We start from the raw sequence: 12,330 nt of genomic DNA, 5'->3' as shown, positions 1-12,330 counted from the left end.
TACCCAACAGGTTGTGCCCTAATGTTAGCACAGGTTTGACTTGTTACTACCTTGGGGGTTGGCCTTGGTGTCTTTGGGTTTAGATTCTACACATCAATACAATTTCTTCTAGTTAAGAGTTCTTGGCTTGCACAGATCATAAGGAGGTTGGAGGGCACTGGACCAGCCTATTAATTTTTCAAAATGCTGTCATAGACCTGATGGATGTACTGAGAGACTTCAGGAGCTTTATTCTACAGCAACATTTCCATTCTCCGTGGCATATTCCTTCAATTCTGCCAGAACCTGGGAAATGTTGGCTTGGGATGCCAAACATGATGTCCAACTTCTCTAATTTAACATAGATGGAATCATTGTACTTCACAAAGAAGACTTTTATTACTTGCTTCAAGATTTCAGGCCTTTTTTGGACAATTAGGTTGATGTTCCTCAGGGCAAAATACTGTACCTTTGGCTCCCCAGACAGTAAATGACAAGAGAAGGGGCTAACTTCTTTAGCAGCATATTGTAGTAGTCAGAATTCTTGGGTAACAACTCTAGAAATTTCATGAAGACTTTTACTGCTGAGAGCATCGCTGCGGAGTTGGCATGAGATTGCCTGGGAGTTACCTCCTCACAGCTGCTCTGAGCCTCCCAGTTATCTTTAGGGTTGTAATTAGACAGGTAGTCCAGGAAGAAAATCTGGCCCATTTAGTGCGCTCATTCAGGGCTGTCAGCAACTTACTAATGTTCTGTAGGTTTAGATTGAGTAAGTTGCTATTTAGGTGAGACTCACTGATTTCAGATAATGCTGCTATGTCATTAGCAGCCGTCACTGGATTTGAATGTGCTTTAAGATCCTGCAGAGAATCCCTGATCTTCCACCATTTGGGTAATAATATCATGGAGCTTTGCCACACAGACAGCTGCTGTTTTCTGAACATAGGGGTCTTCACCTTTCAAGCATTTGTGGAGGGGTCACAAAGGTATTCCATAATTGTGTCCACTCAGACGTACTCCATGGTTCTGACTGCTAAGGCTCAAATCAAAGGATTGGGATCTTCACAGTCCTTCACAAGGCTGTTGACAGCCATGATGGCCATGTCTGACTGGCTCTTGGTATTATAATTCATCAAATAGAGCTAGGCAAGCTGCCTTAGTTCCAGGCTGTCTGTCTGCATACAGTTCACTATATATGGAAAGGGAGAGCTAACATCTTTCTCCACGGTCATAGCAGCAATCACTTTCTTCAAAGCCTCCTTTCTTTTTCCTTTCTTTTCATTATTGAGTTCAGTCTTTAATTCCAAGATTTCTGTTTTTTTATTGGTGGTAAAGTACTTGGAGTTATTCATGGTTTGGAATCTTTAATATGTACTGGAGGCAAGGGTGGAGGTGGTGGCAGCAGCCAGAGAGTATGGCCTGGTTGGTGGTGTCCAAAAGTTCATTTTAGCATATATGGTTTAAAATTTATGTCAAAAGTGATAAGAAATCAAACTTATGTGCAACTTGTACCCAAAATAAAATGAAATCAAACATCATGAATTAATTATAAAAACTGGTTCCTGGTTAATGCATGGAATGCATACATATAGAGACTTCTTTTCTTTTCCCATTGCCACTAAGAGGTCAAACCCATTTAGCTGGCAGGTATTGATTTTAATCTACTGGTTTTATTTTTTCTTACTTCGTTAAGAAATGCATCTTATTCTTATCTGGACTCTATTTATAAAACAACACTCAAAAGGAAATGCAACTGGATGTTGATTTTGATGGTGCAGGCCTAGCCACCAAGTCTAATTGGATACCTTTATTATTTGCTATTTAAATTTTTAAATAAAAGTGATAACTCTAATTAATTGGCTCAGTTTTAGTTTCTTTCTTTAACTAGTCCTTGTTGAAATGTTATAGAATAGAAATACATTTCTCATGAGATTAAATTAAATTAAAAGCTATCCTATGTCAACTTTAGTCACAGGGACAATGGAATTCTGCTCATGAAACTTTGCTTAAGACACCTGCTGTCATTCTTGATAATATTCCCTGAATGTATATGAGTTTGAAGGATCCCTTCACGGACATGGGAGCTGTTAAATTTCCACTCCCCCCCCCCTTTTTTTCATCTGGTTGCCTTCATCTTCTTCAGTTTCTTGTCATCACTAACATGAGAGATACACAAAGGAGGGCTGTTTGGTGCTGCTCTTCTCTTCATTTCTCATTCCTTTTGCAAGTTAGCTAATGCTTTATACTTCTCTTTTAAGAATAAATGATGTGAATTAGTTGGGCTGAAGCAAATCCCTTTAGTTTGTCTTCTCTGCTCATTCCCACCCTTCATGCCCAATGTACTAGCTGTTTAAACTTTATTCATATCAGTTTCTCATCCCTATCTCTAGAACAGATGGTACTGGTGCCATCTTACTTTCTATCCGTATCCATCAGAGACAAAAACCATGAATAACAGGACTCTTTTCTTCCTAGACAAAACATGATTTCAGAATACTTCTTAACATACCATAACAAATGATTGAAGTTGGCGTGTGGAATGAACACTGGTGGCCAACTCATTTCCTAAGACCTAAATCTTTTATAGACTGTGCCCACAGTGAAAACCACAAAAATGGCTTGTTGTAGGCAATATCACTTATAAAGCATTTGTTTGGGATTAGGAATGCCTTTTTTATTTTTGCACAGAAATGGTACATAATTGTGGTTGCAATCTCAGGATGGTCCAAAAAACCTATTTTGAAATAATATACCGAGAACTGTTATTCAAACAATCCTTAGATGTTATTCATGGCATCATTTCCATGGAAAAATACATTCTAACTTTTAGTCCAGGTCCTCAGAAGTAGCTGCCTTTGCACATTATTTTCCCTCTCCCTCTCCTTGGTTGTTTTGCTTTCTTTGAAAATCTGTTTTCAACAGTCATTTGTTTAGAGGTTAGAGGTCAATAACTGATTAACCATCCTCACCCCTTTGAAGGAGAGCTGCTCCATGAGTATCTATTTTCATATTCTATTTCCTTTTCTGGAGGTATTAAAGTAAATTTTGCATCATTACAGATAAAAGTGGAAGTGTGATTGAAATAACTATTAATCTGGGTAAAAGTACATCATTTAGTAGCAATTTAGTGTAAATAAAAAACACAAGTAGTTTCACATATTCAAATCTAAATTATGCTTATTAAATACTTATTGTTAGAATACAGGCAATGTTCAGTAGTCATATAATATTTGCTGTTATTAACATCCTAATCCAGGTTTTTGCAGGGACCTTTCTGCATGCTAAAAAGGGTAACAAAGACTGGCAAAGGTCCTGAACACCTGCAGTTAAGGAATCCCCTGAGAGCAATACTAGGGAGTCATCAAGAGGCAAAATTTGCACCTGCACCTGCGCAGTGACCCTAAGCAGACTCCTTTTTTTTTTTTTTTGTGCCTTATACTAGCCTAATGTAAAACTGCAAAATTCCCTCCTCTTTTTGCATTTATTTGGATCTCCAGTCTTTCAACAGCATCTTTGGTATGGGAGTTGGGGAGGAAACATAAGATATAACTTCAAATAGATTGGCCCTTTTCTTGGAAAGGTTCAAATTTTCTAGTCAAGTTTCAAAAAGATTGGGTCATTTCCAAACCTTTTTCAGATCTGTTAACACTTTAGGCACTGCTTAAATCTTAATCTACATTGTAAATAGGATCTCTCAAAGATGTTATTTTTAAGATATGGCCCATTTGAAGGAGGTTGGGTCTTAAACTGGATTACAAGAGTCCTTTATAAGCAAAAGAAATTCAGACATGGAGAAAGCCACAAGGAGGAGACAGAAGCTAGAAGTCAATGGAACCCAGAAGAGGGAGAGGAAGGAGGACATCACCATGTAACGTGAGGCAGGGATAAAAACCAAGGAACCCAAGGACCACTGGCAGCCAACACCGGGAAGTTACAGACTTTGGGGAGAAAGCATTGCCTTGCCTTTGTCACAATTTTGGATTTTTCCTGGCTTCAAAACCAAGAGCCCCTAAATTCTGGTTGTTCAAGCATACCCATGGTTTAGTATTTGTGAAAATAGCTCAGGAAAAACTAGGACACTGTCTGCATTCAAACGCGTCCTCGGTTCGTGAGAGAGAGAGAGCCATTTCTTCGGCACTTGCAATGAAAAGCTTACATTCTAACTTTCAGTGTATTTTCTGAATGATTTGCTGTCAGAATATATACATTCCCCTAAATTCAAACCTCCCTCCCATTTGCAGGATGTGGTCTGCTCTTGTATGATAATCTGACATCCAAACATTTCCTGAAATCTGAGTTATTCAACTTTAAGTACAATCACACACAGTCTTACAAATGCAGAACAATACATACTTGAGTAGAAGATCAGGCTGACAGGACTTTGCTGCAGTCTTTTATGTCTCTGCTTCTTATTTCCTTTCAGTAACTTCTTGATCAAGAATAAACGCACACAGCTTCCTGAAAATAAGGAAAAATGGATAGAAATAGGGAGGAAAAATGTTATTCATGAAATGTTTCCACAAAGATATGTTTCAGACAGTTGTAGATATGTTCACATACCAGACAATGTCTTTCATTTACATATTCAAAGCAAATGATTAACTATTTCCAAGATAATCAAGTTTTCACCTCTAGCAAAGAGTGGTGTTTAAAGCTCTGAAATTGCACGGCTTTGTTGTTTTTTAATCTACCGCATCTACCTTTCCCAATGGAAAGAGAAAGCTTATTTCTCTACTATATGTAATTATGGCTTAATATGGGCTTTAAAATTAATTGCAATTTTTACATAATTACAATTAAGCTTTGTATTCGTGATGTGCAAATCATGAACAGAGAATATGACTCCGAAGACTCCCCAGGGAACAGTACTAATGAATCATTTCAAGTTTCAATTAGTGTACCAAAATTATGTCAACTAGGCATTTTTAAAAATCACATTACAGTAATTTTTTTTTTCTAACCTAGATACTTGCAGTTTTTTTTGGCCAAGTCCTATCAAAATGTTGGATTTTGGGGGTTACTTTAGAGTTTTGACCAATTTGGCAGTTACAATTTGAAGAAAATATGCATTGTGGAGTAATACAAATTATAATTTGCAGAGTGTTATGGAAATTACTGTAGAGAACATAATTTTGAGTAGAATTTGCCAGTTAGGAGGTCATCTTGATGACTTTTTATGCTCCATTGATTAATGTTCGAGGTAAAGCATAAAGTGTTTTGGATCTAGAAATTTTGATAACCAAGTCTCATTCCCACTCTGACCTTATTGAAATTTGTCAAAAGATTGGATGAATACATGAACTTTAAAAAAAATCTCAAGTTAAAAAAGGTAAAATGCAAAGCATTCCAGGATGATTACCATGCTAGGAGGGGAGGCAAGTATACCATCAATTCATTTTGGAACGGATTCTGATTGCATTGACTTATTTGCTAGTCTGTAAGTCTTCAATAAAAAAGTTTGTTGGTATTACACTGCCAGATTAAAATTTAAATTAAAAAAATTACTTTCTAATTAAGACCCTAAAGAACATTTTTATATACCCTATAACCTGCACTGGAGAACTCTCTCCCAACCATATATCCCCCATCAATAACACCCCACACCACTGTTCCTCCCCTGCCATAGTTGAACCTCTCTGTGATCCAAAACTTCCTCAAAAATGAACACTAATATATTGCCAAATTCAATTAACAGGAAAATAAAATGGTACTGATAGGATTAAAGATTAGAAATAGAATACATTTTAATTTAGAAAAACTAAAATAAAGTAAAAAAATAAATTGGAGTATTAAAAACTGAAAAATATCACAAAACTTTGTTTTTGATGTTTTGCCTTTTATCACTGTAATAGGTGTTGCCGTATGTACAGTGGCAAGGCAATCTCCTTCCTTCCTTACTCAGTGTCTACATCCTTTTTTTAAAAAAAATTTTTATTTTGTCTTCAAAACAGTTTTAGATCACAGTAGTCACATGTACAATATAGGGGACTCCTATATATCCAACATCAAACCCTTTTCCCCCTTCCCCAGCAATGATCTTTTTAAATGTTCATGTTATATTTGCTACACCTGATGCACAGATATTGAAACATAGCTACTAACCATGGTTCCATTTTGCTTTACATTATGGTTTATATTTTAGACTGTACCCTTTTCTAAATTTTTAGGTACATTATGGTTTACATTTTAGACTATACACTCATAAATTTTTGGTGAAATTTAACATGGCCTATAACCATCATTGCATGATCTTGTGGAACACTTCCACGGCCCCCCCCCCCCCCCCCCCGCCAGTTACTCCCATTTCCATCTATTGCTGCATTCAGCTCACAATAGGTTGGCTCGAAGGGAAGGCAACACAGAAATAAAGGTAGAGACACAAGAGGGGAGACAAACCTGGGGCCAGGAGTCTCACAGCTTCTGGAACTGAGAGCCTCAATGCATTTATTGGGAATCTACCAAGCAGCTGTTTGCTATCAGAACTGCAACATCATTTACAGTAACAGGGAACAACTGCAACAGGGAACAACTGCAACAGGAAACAACTGCAACAGGGAACAACTGCAACAGGGAACAACTGCAACATCTAACATTTCCAATAACAAACCGGTAAGCCAGTTTCCCACAACAGTCTATTCTTTTCCTCTCTCCCCCTCCCTTCAGGGTCCATAGTGACAACCAAGCTTTACTGCTTGAAGGACCAGATTCATAGATACTTGCAACAATGCTGAGGGCTTGGCACACTAGACTGTCCTCCCGCATTGGGAGCCACCAAAGCTCTCGAAAGACACCCTTCCCTCTGAGAACATCAGGCCTCCCCAGGATGGGGGTACACCTTCCCAGTCGTTGTTTGGGTCTCCAACCAATGATATAACATACCAGGACAAGATGAGTACTCTCACATTCCCTAGAAGCCTGCACCTGTACTAAATGCCACCCCCCTTAAGCACCTTAAACACATAATCCTTACTTATTATATTTTCTAAAGAGTTTTCTCAACAATTGTAGCTTCAAACATATACCTGGCATTCTCCCATATTCAACTGTTCCCCTCAGTCCTCCCCCCAATTCCTTGGGCCATCTGACCCATCTTCCAAACCCTAGCCTCCCTCAAGCCTACAAAGCCCCACCCAAATGTATCCCTATGCCCCCATCTTATCCCTTCCTTGCACAAATACTTACCTCCAACTTATCATGGACTTCACCCATGTAGGTGTCAGCTCACAACCTTCCTCTCCTCCCCCAAATTCCTTTAAGCCTATCTTCCAGTTTCTAGCTCTCTGAGATAGCTCAGTTTGCTTGTTTCATACCAGAGAGGTCATGTAGTATTTGTCCTTCAGTGTCTGGCTTGCTTCATTCAACTTAAGGATCTCAAGATTCATCCATGTTATCACATGTGCATGTACTGTATTCCTTCTTATAGCTGAGTAGTATTCTATTGTATGTATATTCCACATTTTATTTATCCATTCATCTGTTGATGGGCATTTGGGTTGATTCCGACTTTTGGCAATAGTGAATAATGCTGCTATGAACATTGGTGTGCATGTATCAGTTTGTGTCCTTGTTTTCAGTTCTTCTTGGTATATACTCAGCTGTGGAATTGCTGGGTCATATGGCAAATGTATAACTAGTTTTTTGAGAAACAGCCAAACTGCTCTTCAGAATGGCTGGATCCTTCTGCATTCCAACCAGCAGTGGATGAGAGTTCCCATTCTTCCACATCCTCTCCAACGTTGTAGTCTTCTGTTTTTTAATAGCCACCAGTCTAATCAAAGTAAGATTGTATCTCATTGTAGTTTTGATTTGCATTTCCCTAATAGCTAGTGATTTTGAGCAAGTTTTCATGTGCTTTTTAGCCATTTGTATTTCTTCTTTGGAGAAGCATCATTCAAATCTCTTGTCCATTTTTTAAATGGTTTGCTTGTCTTTTTATTTTTGAGATACAGGAGTTCTTAATATATGCAAGATATTAGGCTCCTATCAGATATATGGCTGTCTTTTCACTTTCTTGACAAACTCCTTTGAGATGCAAAAGACTTTAATTTTGAAGAGGTCCAATTTATCTATTCGTTCTTTTGCTGCCTGTGCTTTGGGTGTGAAGTTCATAAAGCCATTTCCTATTACAAGGTCCTATAGATGCTTCCCTACATTGTTTTCCAAGGTCTTTATGGTCTTGGCTTTTATATTTAGGTCTTTGATCCATTTTGAGTTGATTTTTGTATAAGGAGTTTGGATATTCACTGGGTATTGTCACAGTAGATAGAGTTACAAATGACTACCGCAGGAATGCTGAGTTCCTAGCCAGGAGAGCTCTGTTACATTCTCCAAATGGAAGAGCAACAGTCCCCCAAATGCAAGGGCAAAGGCCAGTGAAGAAGTGTGGTCCAATGATGAGTCCTTGATACTGATGAATATGCTTATGAGCCTATGTGCCTGAAATTTCAACTAGACTTAGAGCTGCCGGGAGCCTAAGAGTTTTCTCCTGAGAGCCCCCATGTTGGTGAAATGTGGCCACTTTCCAAGCCAAACTCAGCATGTAAATGCATCACCTTCCCTCCAGTGTGGGTCATGACTCCCAGGGATAAGCCTCCCTGATGCTGAGGGATTACTACCAATCACCAGCTGGTGATGCAACTGTAAAAAGATTTGGAATAAATGGGGGAAAGACAAATGAGTTTATATGGCTAAGAGACTTCAAAATGAGTCAGGAGGTCATTAGAGGGGCCATGCTTATGCATCTCTCAGCAGGATCCCAGAGACAGCCAAAGTAGTTACAACCCCTACTCCTGAGGGCTCCTGAGGGCTATGGAGACACACAGATTCTATGGTCATGGCAGATGGCTCTGGAGTTCAGTGCTTTGTCAGTGGGCCCTACTTTGGAATTTGTGCTCCTGAGTGTGATGGAGTTGGACTCAGATGTGGTCAACCTTTCTACACATGCCTCTTCTGTCACTTTTACTGATCCTGTGGTTGGCACTGGCATTGGTGTATACTCAGGAGACTTGAATCTCTGGACTGGCCATGTGTCAGCTGGGCCCTGAGCCTCAGCAGAGTTGTATCACCTACTCTCTGGTTCATTGGACTTACCCAGGTCAGCTAACAGGGTGGTGAAGATGGGCAACCACCACACCAGGAAGCTGAGAGTGCCTACAACTGCAAGCAGGAGAATCACATCCATCAGCTAAGTGGGATCTAAGACCCCTCTCGATTTAGAGGTGGAGCAGTCATCACCATCCCAGGGTCCTCAGGATGGAGGAATAAAATATGGATTACAGTGGACTTCCTGGTATTCTACTATAGAATTATTGTGACTCTAGCGATGGAAGAAATTGTATCATTGATGTGGAGACAGTGTCCATGGAAGTTGCTGAAGGCAGGGAGAGGGAAGAAAAGATTTGATGTGGGGGCATTTTTGGGACTTGGAATTGTCCTAAATGATATTGCAGGGAAAGATGCTGGACATTATATATTCTGCCATAACCCACTGAAGGACTGGGAGAGAGTGTAAACTATAATATAAACTATAATCCAAGTGGTGCAGCAATGCTCCAAAATGTATTCATCAAATGCAATGAATGTGCTGCAATGATGAAAGAGGTTGTTAATGTGGGAAGAGTAGGGTGTGTGTGTGTGTTTGGGGTGGGTATATGGGAACCTCTTGTATTTTTTAATGTATTATTTTTTGATCTATGTATCTTTAAAAAAACTATTACAAACAAATAATGAATAAATAAATAATTCAACCATTAAAAAAAAAAGACCTGAAGAAAAGTTGGCACATGGAGTTCATATAAGCATTTAATTAATTTTGGAGGGGAACTCAGATGTGAGATAAAATCGGTGGAAATGACTTATTATACCATTCTTTTAAATGATGGCTCTTAATTAAGAATGTTTATCAGATACAAAATAAATATTTAAAAATGAAACTCGCCCCCCCGCCCCAGCATTTATTATTCTAACTTTTGGTTTTGTACCACAACTGTAAGATAAATGGTAAGTAATTAGCCTAAAGAAGCTTAGTAAACAAAAGTCAAAATACACTGTTCTTTGAAAGCCAGTCTGGACGGATACCTCTCAAAAGCAGCATTTAGCTAGTGGCTTGAGGTTTAATCGCAAAGGTGAGAAATGTAGGCCAGGACAGCTGGACTTCAATTACCTAGACTTATGGAAATTAAGCTTATTATCATTAAACTTTCCTGGAAATTTAAATAATACATTGTTTCCAAAGTCTTGAACAAGGTACTGACCAATTGACTCTCAAAAAAGAATTTTCTTAGTTTGGCTGAAATAAAAGCATTTTAAACATTAGTTTCAGAGAAATAATATCATGCTCAAGCCACAGTTCCAAAATATGTTGAGTTTAATATTCCCTCGAGATCATGGAAAAATAATAATTACTGTATTTATGAATTAGAAATTGATACCCAGTAATTTTTTAGCAGTAAAGAAGCAATAATTTGCCAAGTTTGTGATCACAAGATAACTTAATTCAGCCACAATGACCTCTTTTTTTTTAATTAAGCACACAGAAGCTTTTGATTATTTTCTCCTTTCCTTACTAACCTATTATTTTCTGATCAGAGAAGTATTTCATTCTCATTCGTGGTGAATCAAGAAAATACATAAAGGGACAAAGAAGAAAATTAAAATGACTTACAACCTTTTCTCAGAAATAATTGTTAACATTTTGAAATACTTTCTTAAAATATTTTAGTGAAATTATTTGAAGGAATAATGCTTTGCATTCCAGCACTGCTCACTCCATTATCTGCTTCTACTTAAAGCTTATTTCTCACAGATTTTTAAAAAAGATTTATTTATTTATTTATTTCTCTCCCCTCCCCCCCACCCCGGTTGTCTGTTCTCTGTGTCTATTTGTTGCATCTTCTTTGTCCGCTTCTGTTGTTGTCAGTGGCACTGGAATCTGTGTTTTTTTTGGTTGGGTCATCTTGTTGTGTCAGCTCTCCGTTTGTGGGTGGCTCCATTCCTGGGCAGGCTGCACTTTCGCGCTGGGTGGCTCTCCTTACAGGGCGCAATCCTTGCGCGTGGGGCTCCCCTATGCGGCGGACACCCCTGCGTGGCAGGGCACTCCTTGAGCGCATCAGCACTGCTCATGGGTCAACTCCGTACCGGTCAAGGAGGCCCAGAGTTTGAATCGTGGACCCCTCATGTGGTAGATGGATGCCCTAACTACTGGGCCAAGTCCGCCGCCTATTTCTCACAGATTTTAACTTCTAACTTTCACTCTCTCCAGTGTCAGTCCTGTCAGTATTTGCAGTGGTTAAATACCCCTGTGTTTGATCCTGTCAAAACCCCAGGCTTTCATTCTTGTCCCCTTTGTTTCCACTGGTCTTGTCCCCTACCCTGTATCAGCCACTCCATCCTGTGGTCACCATCTGAATCTTGTCAGTGTCCTGCACCACACCTCTGACCACTACTTGCTATCTTTCCAGCTCCCACCTTTAGTTTCTCAATTCAAATGTTTCTTTGCAACTATCAAGACCTTCAAACCAAGAATCTTACTACTTTCTCATTGTCCCTCATATATCTGTGCTCTTTTCCACCTAAATTGCTCTTCCTTAAAATTCAGTCCTTCAATTTAATCATTTCTTCACACACCCCCTCAACTTCTTTACCTCTCTAACTATCATAATTAGCAAAATCACAATTCCAGTTAGATCTAACTTTCTACCAACACATAGGAGGAAGACTCATAATTGGGTTGACTGGTGTCCCTTTCAATTATGGCCATTTAACTTATATTGGATATGAAAGTTGCCAGGATACCTTACTGTATTTCCTTAATTCATTCACTCTCCCACTTATATAGCTCCTCCTCTGCTTTAAAGTGTATACTTTGTCATAACCTACAATATTGTGCAGGACAGAGTATAAACTATAATGTGAACTGTAGTCCATGGCTAGTAGCAATGCTTCAATATGTGTTCATCAATTGTAACAAATGTACCACCCTAATGAAGGATGTTGTTAATGGGGGAAGTGTGGGAGGGGGAGGGAGTGGGGCATATGGGAATCCTTTATATTTTTTATATAACAATTATGTAATCTACAGCTCCTTTAAAAAATAAAATAAAATAAAGTGGCAACTTTCACTGCCATCCTTACACTTAGACAACAATTTCATAGAGAAAATCGAAGTAATCAGAAGTGAAATTTAACCAGTTCCATCACTACGTCTGCACATTTGTCTTAGTTTGTTTTTACATGGCCTTCTCTCCTATTCTTAGGGAGAAACTCTGGTGTCTACCTCCCCTTATTGTGTCACCTTCTCTCTCACTAGCTCAAGGACGTTGCTCCAGCAATCACACCTCCCTTCCTTGCCTA

At 38.8% G+C, this 12,330-nt stretch overlaps 1 pseudogene; it reads right to left on the bottom strand.

Annotated features, from left to right (window-relative positions):
• Positions 1-228: 228 nt before the first annotated feature.
• On the bottom strand, positions 229-1,331 carry LOC101431681 (AP-2 complex subunit beta pseudogene; annotated as a pseudogene).
• Between the last annotated feature and the right edge of the window lie 10,999 nt (positions 1,332-12,330).

Source organism: Dasypus novemcinctus, chromosome 2 (assembly GCF_030445035.2).
Source record: "Dasypus novemcinctus isolate mDasNov1 chromosome 2, mDasNov1.1.hap2, whole genome shotgun sequence".
Lineage (NCBI taxonomy): Eukaryota > Metazoa > Chordata > Mammalia > Cingulata > Dasypodidae > Dasypus > Dasypus novemcinctus.
The sequence above is the reverse complement of the archived record's forward strand: the minus strand, read 5'-3'. Positions and strand labels throughout refer to the sequence as shown.